This window comes from Chrysochloris asiatica, unplaced genomic scaffold (assembly GCF_000296735.1).
Source record: "Chrysochloris asiatica unplaced genomic scaffold, ChrAsi1.0 scaffold00033, whole genome shotgun sequence".
NCBI lineage: Eukaryota > Metazoa > Chordata > Mammalia > Afrosoricida > Chrysochloridae > Chrysochloris > Chrysochloris asiatica.
The window spans coordinates 5,335,190-5,348,065 of NW_006408551.1; the positions used below are offsets into that span (position 1 = coordinate 5,335,190).

The window sequence follows — 12,876 nt, forward strand, 5'->3', positions numbered from 1 at the left end:
TATACAACAGAACGAAACACTGCCCGATCCTGGGCTAACCTCACAATTGTTGCCTTGCTTGAGCCCATTGATGCTGCCACTTTGAAAATCCATCTCACTGGAGGTCTTACTCTTTTTCTCTGACCCTCCACCTTACCACACATGATATCCTTCTCCAGCTACTGGTCCCTCCTGACAATATGTCCAAAGTAAGAGAGACAAAGTTTGGCCATCCTGGCCTCCAAGGAGCACTCTGGCTGCACTTCTTCCAGTACAGATCTGTTGGTTCTTTTGGAAGCCCATGGCACTTTCTTTATTCTCCTTCAACATCATAACTCAAAAGCATGAATTCTTCTATGGTCTTCCTTATTCACTGTGCAGCTTTCACATGCATATGACGTTATTAAAAATACCATGGCTTGGGTCAGGCGCACCTTAGTCCTCAAGAGAAACAGTGGGGATCTGTTATTTGGATAATGCTCATGGAAAATGTTGTTGTTGCTGTTAAGTATCATCATGTCAGTTCCAACTCATAGTAACCCTGTACAGGATTTTCAAGGAGTGGCTGGTGAGCTTGAACCGCTGACCTTGCTATTCAAACTCACTTTGCAGTCTAATGCATTAACCCACAGCACCACACCAGGGCTCCTCATAGAAAATAGGAGAGATGTTTTCAAAGCACTTAAATAAAAGGATTATGAAATACTGAGTTGCCTGGGAAACCACATGAAGGCAATTAGTGACAAAAATCAAACGAACAAAAAGCAAAAAATAAAAAAAGAAGAAGAAGAAGCAAATTATATAGCAATCAAATTCTTAAAAGATTCACCTTTAGAGATAGAGAACAAAATTAAAAAAAGAAAGAAAGAAAGAAAAACAGCAGCAACAACAAAACAAAACAAAAATAACAGGTGTAAGAAAGAAAGCTCATTCCTTCTCCATAAAATAAGCTCACGTGAGGATTTATCCAAAACAACACCAACATTCATTTGTGTTATTGAGTGATTTTGAGATTAACAGAGAATCTTTCACTAGGAGCCAATTTTTCTCTAACATAGAATCATATCTGCTATCTAAACATTCCTCAGGGCAGAATATGGTCTGGTTCTTCCCTTTACTGCAGAAAATACCCTGTTGCTGATTCAAACCACAGCTCTCAATGATTCTTTAACAATTTTCATAAAGGGCAAACAGTCCAGTGAAAGATCAGCTCAATGTGTGCATAATTGTAGCAGAGAGATTATGACTTAAACAGCAAACGTGGGCTAAGCGTTCACAAATTGATTCATAATACACATTAAAAGTTCTTGTTTTCTAATTATCCAATTATTCTGTTTCCTCTTCCCTAGGATGGTATTTAGAGCGGGTTTTACAGCTACAGTAAGCTTGGGGAAAGAATTGCAGCTTTTTCAGCATCTAAATGCCTGAATCCAAGATTTGTTTATGTATCTTCATCTCTACTACAGGTTGTGTAGTGGCTAAGTGCTCATCTCCTAAATAAAATAAAAGGTCGGCAGTTCAAACCCACCTGTCATTTCTTGGGAAAAAAGATGTGGCACTCTATCTCCATAAATAGGGCAGCCTTAGAAATACTCTCATATGAGTTGGAATCATTGGATGTGATCGCAACAAATTGGGACTGTTTTTGTTCTACTGTGGATACTTCATTAACATGAAAATTACAGACTGTTTTTTGTTTTTTTTTTTAAATTTATATTAGCAGAACTGAGATCATTCCCAACAGTATTGTTATTGAGGTGATTCTAATTCCTGTAGCAGAGTTGAACTGCACTTCATAGCATTTTTAATGGGTTGATTATTTGAAAGTAGACTGCCCCATCTCTCTTCCCAGGTGCCTGTGGGAGGAATTGAACCACCAATCTTTTAGTTAGCTGCCGAATACATTAATCATTTGCATTACTCAGGGGATTCAAACACTGTTGTTAGTTGCTATAGAGTAGATTCTGAGTCATGGCAGGGTAGAACAGCTCCATAGAGTTTTCAAAGTTGTGACTTTTCAGAAACAGATTGCCAGCCCGTACTTCTGAGTAGTCTCTGGATGGGTTTGAATTGCCAACTGTTCAATTAGTATTCCAGTGTTTACCCATTTGCGGTATCAATGGACTTTTCAACATTAGTGGTGGTTATGTGCACTGGGCAAGGATTTAGAGCATCCTAAAAATGAACAAACTGCCTAGCAATGACTGTTATTGTTAAGTGCTGTCAAGTTACTTCCAACAGCTTTTGATTCAAACTGATTTTGCAGTCCAGCTCATTAACCCACAGTGCCATACCAGGATTCCACAATGACTGTAACAGAGGCCAAATAACAGTGGCCTAAATAAGAAGGTGGTAAAACAACAAATAAGACAGAGGTTTAATTCTTTCTCATGTAATGTTGGGGTTAAGCTGGAGGACAGGGCTGATAGGCAGGGCACGTGGCAGTTTTTGTGACAAGCTGTAATAAGTCATTTATTAAACTCTACTTAAAGAGGAAGCCCCCCAACGAGATGGATTGGCCAAGTGGCAGCATCGATGGGCTCAAGCGTGGCAACAGTAGTGAGGTTGGCCTAGGATTGGGCAGTGTTTCGTTCCGCTGTGTATAAGGTCGCTATAGGTCGGTACCGACTCGACTCGATGGCACCTAACAACAACAACAAAGGGAAGGAACTATGGTACTATAGTGGTTACGAGTCGGGCTGCCAACCTCAAGATCAGCAGTTCGAAACTACCAGCTGTTCCTCGGGAGAAAGATGAGGCGTTCTGTTCCCGTAAAGATTTACAGCCTCGGAAACCCTGCACAGGGTCGCTATGAGTCGGAACCGACTCCACGGCACTTACCAAGAAGAACAACAACAACTTAAAGGGAATATTCATTCATTGTGCTTTTATAACACATACTTGGGTTCCTATATTCCTGGCGGTGTGACCTAAAATTAATAAAGAAAAAGAAAAAAAAAAGCAAACAGCAAATAAATTCACTTACAGTAGTATCAGTAAGGTTGTTCACGACTGTTCATTAAATACATGGTGACAAGTTAATTAATGAAGCTCAACAAGTCATGGGTCCAAATTAGCACTCTTAAGCTAAATGAAATTCAAAAAGCACTGATTACTGAGAATTTTGAGTCGCAATGAAACTGCTGACATGTAAAAACTTTTAAATTGTATTATTAATCATATTGCTTGATAATTTTACAAGCAAGATATATATTTCTCTCAGAAGTAGAGCAAAATATGGGGATTTCATCTTTTTAAGTACAAAATCAGAATTTTAATAATCAAGTGATTTACTTAGAAAAATACAAAACACTCATTTTAGGATTAGTTATTCAAGATGTAATTTAGTGTAAACACAAATGTAAAAAGTTTCATTTGTCTTGTGGGTTTTGTTCTGTCTTTCCTTAAGGAATGTAGATTCCATCTCTGATCAATGATTTCTAAACATCAGAAAAACCTATGGAACTTTAAAAAAAAAATAATATTTTGATTCTGTGGGCCACGCGTAAGGCTTAGAAACTTAGTTCTAAAATGTTTCCCAGATGTTGGAAATCTGATTTGTGTAATTTACTCAGGAGGACAGGTTTATGTGAAATTAATGTCTGTCATATTTGAAATTTACATGATCTAGAAAATGCTTTTTGAAAAATTGGTTTCCTTCTATTAAAAAAAGAAATTCTGATACTGTTAATGTTTTAGTAAAGCAGGTACCTTTCACTTCCTTTTTAATGACTTTTATGACCCTGATGACTAAAACAGATCTCTTAGAAAATCTGTCCACTACCTAAAGATGTGATCCCCCACCCTCAACTAAATTTTTAATGAGTTTAGAAAGAAGTTTGGAAACGTACACACCAGTTGTACCGTTTTTCACTTGGCTGTGCCATTTTCTTTCAATCCAATATTTTAAAAAATTTACCGAAAGTGTACTTTTGCCTAAGGGACCAGGAATATAATGCCATCGACTTTTTTTTTTTTTTTTTTGTAAGTTGTTATTTCCAGAGCAGAAGAATTCATCTTCATGGCTTTGTGGCTGAGAAGTCAGTACAGAACTCGGTCTCTGCTACTCATGGCAAAATGCAGTCTGGGCAGGTTTCCGAGATCAGCTGACCTTCCTCAGCCAATCAGAAGTGTTCAAATTGGTTTCCAGCCCTCTCTCCAGGGGTAAGAGTTAGATCTGTTGCCATGGAGACTGACCTTTACTAGCTTGAACACATTTGCCACTTGACTTAGAGAAGTAAATCAGTGACCCGACTGTGGCACCTGGAGCACCACCATCAATTTACTCAACAACTCTGCTGCCTCCATACGCATTTTTTTCTTCTTGAAACAATTCCATGGCATTCGCGAGAGCATGACACGACCGTACCAGCAGTGTCATTGAGCTTGAAGTGGCCTCAACTTGAGGATTTATAGCCTGTGCAAACAAAGAGCACATTTCTTTGTTTCCTTTCAGAATTCGAGGAGTGATTCATTTTCAGTAAACAAAGCGAGGATTACCAACATGTTTACTAGTCAGGAGTTCAGCTTCTTCTGAATGCAATTCCTTCAGTTCCTAGTGAATGCACTGTGCATTTCCAACAGTCATCCTTCTTTAATCCAATTTCTTTCATGCTAGCTTGAGAAAATATATCATTTAGCCCCCACTCAAATCTAACTGAGAAGGCTTTCAAAGACTATTCAGGCCCTCATGTTTGTCCTCTACAAGAACAACTGTGACTCGGATGAATTTAAATGCAGATACTGTTGGCAGCCAGAGATGTTTTCCGCTGTTGAAATGCAAAATAATTTTTTACTTTACAACTACACTGTGCCACTTCTGACATTGATGGGCCCTGCATTCACCAGAGGGGGAGAAATTAAAATATCTTACCTGTCTGCACAATATCCTTGGTGGTTATACAACAATAAAATATTCAGCAGTCTGATATTTTACTGTTAAAACTGACAGACCAAGTTGAAACTGGTTGGGAATGTGTGCAGGGTATCACATTCCTCCTTTCTGAGATGAGTTTTTTATCATAACAATTGCATTCAACGTGGGGGGGCGGGGTGTCATATTGTCTCAATTAGGAAGTCCACTCAAAGACATTAGCACTATACTGACTGCTTCAGAAAGCCAAAATACTTTTAACTGTTGACAAAAGGTCCAGTTTCATTATACTGAATTCCAGAGGAAAACTATGGTAATGTAATCACTCTTTCAGAGTTTCATCATATATATGGTCCCAGAAAATCATTATAACTTTCTAGAATTACCTCAAAATGGTCCAAAGCAAGCAGTTTCAAGTCTGTGGGAATCGCAGAGGCAGCCAATATTCATGTATCCATTTATTTAGTAGAAACACCTCACAGAGAGCCAATTTTTGACACGAATCTTCTCATTTTCAGAAGAATGTTAGAAATAGCTCAGCTAATGTACCATAAAAGTTCAATTCAAGCTTTGATAATGAACCTAAATAAGGCATATTAAGAAATGAAGTCATTGCTTTATATGCCAAAATGTCAAAGTTTTTCTTTTTGTTTCCCTGTAATAGAAACAAATTTTCCTGGCCAAAACACAACATCAACTCAGAAAAATTATTTTTGACTGATTATCTTTTGTCTTATGTAACCTGTTTAAGGCTGTCTCCCAGATTTCAGATATATCTTCAGTAGAAGAGAATCTTTTGCATGATGAGTCTAGATTTCCAGACCTAGCTTCATTAGACTAACAGGATGAGTATAAGGAGTAAAATTCTTTACTTTTTTAGTTGGGATATTCCTAATGGTTGTCAGAAGGTCCAATTTTATTATACTGAATAATGGAATTGCTCTGTAGCCGTATAATAAAAATGGGACTACATATGCTTTTTCTTCCTTCTAGCATGATATTTAGGAGTTCTGGTAGTGTAGTGGTTACAAATTGGGCTGCTAACCTCAGGGTCAGCTGTTCGAAACTACGAGCTGTTCTGCAGGAGAAAGATGAGGCTTTCTGCTCCCCTAAAGATTTACAGCCTCGGAAACTCTGTGCAGGGTCATTAGGAGTCAGAACTGACTCCACAGCACATAACCGCCACAAGCATGAACTTTGGCATCCTGGTGTGGTACTGCTGTAGGATAAACACTAGTCTGCTAACTGCAAAGTCAGAGGTTCAAAACCACCAGCTGCTCTTTGTAAACTCTATACAGGATCACTATGAGGAGTCTTGGTGTGTCGCTGTGCGTTAATGCGCCAGACTGCAAAGCCGTTGAAACTGCACGGTTGATGGTTCAAGCTCACCAGTTTCTCCTCCTCCTTGGAAACCCTATACAGGGTTGCTGTGGGTTGGAACCTACTCTGAGGCACTTTACAACAACAACAATGATTCAGAACTAACTCAATAGCACTTAATGTCAACAACAGCAAGATCTCTGTGCTGTAAAAATAGTCACAAGTAAGATAAACCTATTTCTCTTTATTTAGTACAGATTAGTTATCTTGATATTCTTCTACCATGTTCTAAATTGCATCTTCTGATGTTCTCCCATCTACCATGCATATCTATCCAGAAATCTCTATATTGACATTTTAGCTATTAGTATTTCTTGACCTTTGGATAATAAATTTGAGGATGTTTTAAAATTATAGTTGTTTTAGGTAAAATGTATTTGAGAACCTAGAGAATTTGAGAGTTCAGAATTATCTTGATTTTGAATGTTGTTGTTGGTAGTACCATGGAGTCTTTTCTGACTCATAGCCACCCTGTACAGGGTTTCCAAAAAGCAGCTGGTGCATTTGAGCCACTGACCTTGTGGTTCAAACAGACCTTACAGTCCAGTGCTTTATCCTGCAGGGCCACACCAGTTTAATCCGATTTCTCAGACAGCTTTTTCTATTATAATTATGTTATTTCTCATGAACTAAAAATGACTGCTTTGCTTCACTTAATAAATGTAAAAATTGGAAAACTCTGAGAGGAAATCATTTATAGTTTACTCTTTCATACGATTTAGTATTAAAATTGGGACTACATTTCCCAGTTTGCTATAGAGACTAATTCAACTTAATTTCCATTGTATCTGGGGAAAGCATGAGACAAAATTGCATTTGGGGAATGCCAAGAATCTAAATGTTTTAACGCTAACTATACATTATTTTTACTTGCTAGAAAACGTCCTTTCATCTATAACTCTGTAAAGGGAAATAACTTGAAAATAATCTTTGAACTGTTTAATTCCAAGTTCCTTCCTAGTTGTCAGCTCAAGACATGATGACCTTTGTTTTAGAAGATAGCAAGCATACTTCACTGCTAACAGTTCCTACTGTGTGTTATTCAGGACTCTGGGTAACTGGTGATCTGCCTAACAGTGTGAGGAAGACAAGCTTAGATTTTAAGTGAAAGGCTTCATATTGTAGGCTCTATTTGTATATAGTGAAATAGGAGAACTACTATGCATACATTAATACCAATGAAATCACTATCATTTTATTTGCATATTACATTAAAATTTACAATGCTCTTTTACATATATTTTGTTGTTGCTAAATGCTATATTATTGTTGTTGTTATGTGCTGTGGAGTCAGTTCCAACTCATAGCGACCCTGTACAGGGTTTCCGAGGCTGTAAATCTTTATGGGAGCAGAAAGCCTCTTCTTTCTCCCACAGAACAGCTGGTAGTTTCAAACTGCTGACCTTGAGGTTAGCAGCCCGATTCGTAACTACTATGCTACCAGAGCTCCTTAAATGCTATATAAGCTTGTTTTAATCTTCCAGCATCACCTAGAGACAGTAGCCAGGCTACTACTATCTATTTTACAGTTAGGAAGTCAGAGGCTTAGAGAGGTGGTGCAAATGCTTAAGAACCTTGGCTGCTAGTTGAAAAGTTAGAGGTTCAGTCTACCCAGAGGCACCTTGGAAGAAAGGTCTGACAATCTATTTCAGAAAAATCAGCCATTGAATAACCTATGGAGCACAATTCTACTTGAATACATATAGATTTGGCATAAGTCAGAGTCTACTGGAAGACAGCTAGTTCATAAAGTTGCAACAGCTAATAAGAGACAACAAAGACTCAAATCCAGTTCTCCAATGCTATAAAAGGAAATAAACAAGCATTATGCATGAGCATCTAGAACAATGTATGATGCATATTGTTGTTGTTCAGTGCTGCTAAGTTGGTGCTGACTATAGGGTTTCAAAAGGAGCTCTGGTAGCATAGTGGTTACGAATCGGGCTGCAAACCTTAAGGTTAGCAGTTTGAAACTACCAGTCTCTCTGCAGGAGAAAGATGAGGTTTTCCACTCCCATAAAGATTTACAGCCTTGGAAACTCTGTACAGGGTCGCTAAGGGTTGGAACCAACTCGACGGCACTTAACAACAACAACATAGGGTTTCAAGGCAATAAATCTTTGCTGGAGCATAAGGCCTCACCTTACTCTCATAGAGCAGCAAGTGGGCTTGAACCCGCTGACTTTGTGGTTCACAGTCCAATGCTTATCCTTCAGAGTCACCGTGCTTCCAAACCCAAGTTGTTGTTGTTAACTGCCATATAGGTGCAAATACATCAAGAAGTATAAAATGAGGCTCTATTACTGGCAAAGAACAAAGCACCAGGAATTGATAGAGTAAAAATTGAAATCTTTAAAGAAAGTGAGGCCTCACAGGAGGCATTCACTCATTTCTGCCAAGAAATTTGGAAGACAACCTGGCCGACTGATTGGAAGAGATCCATATTTGTGTCCATTCCAAAGAGAGGTGACCCAGTGAAATGCGGAAATCATTGGACAATATCTTTTATATCCCATGTGAGTAAAGATTTACTAAAGGTAAATCCAGCTGTGGAACGATGGATATCATTGCTGATGTCCAATGGATCTTGGCTGAAGGCAGAGAATATCAGAAAGATGTTTACCTGTCCTTTATTGACTACACAAAAACTTTTGATTGTGTGGATCATGAGAAGTTATGGACGACATTGCGAAGCGTGAGTATTCTGGAACACTTAATTGTGCTCATGAGGAATCTGTACATGGACCAGGAAGCAGTTGTTCGAACAAAACATGGGAACACTGAATGGTTTAAAATTAAGAAAGGTGTGTGGCAGGGTTGTATTCTTTCACCATACTTATTCAACCTGTATGCTGAGCAAATAATCTGAGAAGCTGGGTTATGTGAAGAAAAACGTGGTATCAAGATTGGAGTAAGACTCATTAACAACCTGCGATATGTAGATGATACAACCTTGCTTACTGAAAGTGAAGAAGATTTTAAGTATTTACTGATGAAGTTCAAAGGCCAGAGCTCTCAGTATGGATTGCATCTCAATGTAAAGAAAACAAAAATCCTTACTAGTGGACCAATCAATACACAACATTCTTATCAATGGAGAAAAGATTGAAGTTGTCAAGGACTTGATTCTTCTTGGATCAACTATCAACACTCATGGAAGCAGCAGTCAAGAAATTAGATGATGTATTGCATTAGGCAAATCTGCTGCACAAGACCTTTCTAAAGGTTGTTGAAGAGCAAAGATGTCAGCTTGAGGACTAAGGTGTGTCTGACCCAAGCCATGGTATTTTCAATAACCTTACATGCATTAGAAAGCTGGACAGTGAATAAGGAAGACCATAGAAGCATTGATGCTTTTGAGTTATGGTGTTGGAGAAGAATATTGAAAGTGCCATGGGCTGCCAAAAGAACCAACAAGTCTGTGTTGGAAGAAGTGCAGCCAGAGTGTTCCTTGGAGGCCAGGATGGCCAAACTTTTTCTCTCATACTTCAGACATATTGTCAGGAGAGACCAGTCACTGGAGAAAGATATCATGTTTGGTAAGGTGGAAGGTCAGAGAAAAAGAGTAAGACCCCCAGCGAGATGGATTTGCAAAGTGGCAGCATCAATGGGCTGAAGCATGGCAACAATAGTGAGGTTGGCCTAGGATCGGGTGACCTCACTGTTTCATTCTGCTGTGCATAAGGTCACTATGAGTCGGTATCGACTCAACGGCAGCTAACAACAACAAATCATGTGCCATGAATTGGTTCTCTATGGATATCAAAATGAATATGACAAGGTCTCTCCCCCTAGAAAGTATGGTTTTAGGCCGACCTGTTTTCAAATCCTGCTCTGTAATTTATTAGCCTTGAGACATTATTGTTGTTAAGTGCCGTCTGACCCATAGTGACCCTGTATAGGGTTTCCGAGGAGCAGCTGGTGGTGAACTTGAACCACTGACCTTGCAGTTTAAATGGCTTTGTTATCTGGCACATTAACCCACAGCACCATACCAGGACTCCAGCCCTGAGACATAGAGCACATCAGTTAGCCTCTTGATCCTCATTTTCCTCCTCTATAAAATAAGAAGGGAGAAATGCCATTATTGATTTGCCAGATTCAAATGTAAAAGAATTTCTGAGAATGAAAAAAAAGAAACCAAAAAACGAAAACAGTACTTATTGCTGTTAAGAGCCATCGAGTTGATTCTGACCTATAATGACCCTGTATAGGGTTCTGAGGACCAGTTGTTGAGTTGAACCACTACATATGCAGTTCAAAGCAACTTTGTGGTCCAGTGCATTAACCCACAGTGTCACGCCAGGACACCATAAAAACAGTAGTAGAGATTTATGATTAAATTTAAAAAAATTGAGTTGGAGAACACACAATACCTTTCAAACAACTGTGTAGTACCAGGGATAACATAGTAAGAGGGGAGTTCTGGTGTGGAGTTGTAAGATAATCACTAGACTGCTAACCACCAGGCTGGTGCTTCAAACCTACCAGCTGCTCCTTAGAGACCCTATCCAGGGTTGCTGAGTTGGAACTGACTCAATGGCACTTAACAATAACAATAGTAAGCGGTGTGGAAAAAGAAACTAGAATTTCCCCCACCCCCTCCTTACAGTACCGGGAGCCCAGCAGAAGTGTTTTGTTTTGTTCTTTTTTTAATAAGAAGTAAACCATACAGATTGCCATCATGGGACGGAGATCTACATTATCCACCCAGAGTGGAAAATTTATGAACCCCACAGACCAGGTCCAAAAGGAAGCCCAGAAAAGAGAATTAATAAAAGAACAAAAAACAACAAATGATGGTACGAGCTGCAGTTTTAAAGATGAAGGATCCCAAACAGATTATTCATGACATGGAGAAATTAGATGAAATGGAGTTTAATCCAGTGCAACAGCCACAGTTAAATGAAAAGATTCTGAAAGACAAGCGTCAAACACTGCCGGAAACATTTGAACATATTCTATGACTCTATTAAAAAGAGAATACAGATATTTACAAAGGATTGAGAAAGCTTGAAGTTGACTATGAAAAGAAGAGGGCTCAACTTAGCCAATATTTTGATGCTGTTAAGAATGCTCAACATGCGGAAGTTGAGAGTATTCCTTTGCCAGATATGCTTTATGCTCCTTCCAATATCTTGATCCAGGACAGTCCACTTCCTGGTGCTCAGACACCCTCCATCCTTAAAAAGCCTGTGGACCACCAATCCAGGAAGTTTCTATACTTCCTCTTCTTGGACATGATGTTCCACATTCGCCCCCTGGTAGAAAGCTTCATGGTTCTTCCCTGGTCCACCTCCTCCTCAAGTCTTATGGCTGTATGGCTGTAGAGTGGGCTTTGCCCTAGATCTTCCCCTGGTAGGTGAGGTGAAGATATGTTATATAGTCCTGAACTTGCTCAGCGATGTCATGATGATGATGTCTCTAGCACCAGTGAAGATGATGGCTATCCTGAGGACATGGATCAAGATAAGCATGATGACAGCAACATTGACAGATTAGATAGAGAGAGCGAGGGGATGACTTTGTGCACCATGATGATAATGAGAGAGACAACAATGAAGAAACAAGTCTGGGCTGAGTGTGCGATTTGCAGATATGCCTGGAAAATCAAGGGAGAAAAGAACATGAAGGAGCTCCTCTTCAAGCCATGATGCTTCAAATGGCAGGCCAGGAAATCCCTGAGGAGGGTTGAGAAGTTGAGAAATTTCAGATGATGATGATGATGTTGATTCTGATGATTTTGAAGCAGAAAAAAATATCACCAAAGCAACCTAAAGAAGAATTGCTTTCTGAGGGCACATCCACTGTGTTCTTCACAGCAGCAGGCTCCTCCACAGTCTGATACAGGCACCTCCCCTGCCAGGACCTCCACCCCTTGGACCACCACCTGTTCCACCTTTAAGGCCACCTGGGCCACCTACAGTCCTTCCTCCTCGACCACCCGCAGGAGCTCCTCCATTACTGAGGCCGCCTGGAATACCAGGACTCTGAGGGCCTTTACCCCGACTTTTACCTCCAGGACCACCTCCGAGCTGATGCCCAGGTCCCCCTCCAGGCCCTCCTCCAGGTCTGCCTCCTGGCCCTCCTCCTCAGGGGCCTCTTCCAAGGCTACCTCCCCCTGTACCTTCTGGTATCCCTCCACCTCGTCCTGTCATGATGCGCCCACCTTTGGTGCCTCCACTTGGACCTGCTCCATCTGGGCTTTTCCCATCATCTCTCAGGCCAAACCCTGGGATTTGAAGTGCCCCACATGAAAAAATAAATAAATGTTCCACACCAAGATATTCTCTATTAATTATATTGTGTAAATCTGAAATCAGCTTTATGGACAGAGAAGATATACACACTCAGGTTTTGAGGAAATAACATTTCTGGTACTGAATGAGAATCTTAATGAAAATGTGGTAATAACAAAAAAACAACTTAAAGTTTTTTTACTTTTAGGAATAAAGAGAAATAATTATTTTCTAAAAAAAGGTAAAGTGTGAACAAAGAGAGTTTGGGAAGTTCAGGTGGTTTTAGTTTGTTTTCCAGAAGTTCATGAAAATGTCCTTCAAAAGTCTTCATTTTCTGTAATATTAGATTGCTTAAGAGGGATAATATTGCAGTTTTTTGGAAGTAGGAGGGATGTTGTGTCTGTT

General features: G+C 39.6%; 1 pseudogene; it reads left to right on the forward strand.

Moving 5' to 3' along the window:
- Positions 1-10,916: 10,916 nt before the first annotated feature.
- Positions 10,917-12,601, forward strand: LOC102838547 (annotated as a pseudogene).
- The last annotated feature ends 275 nt before the right edge of the window (positions 12,602-12,876 follow it).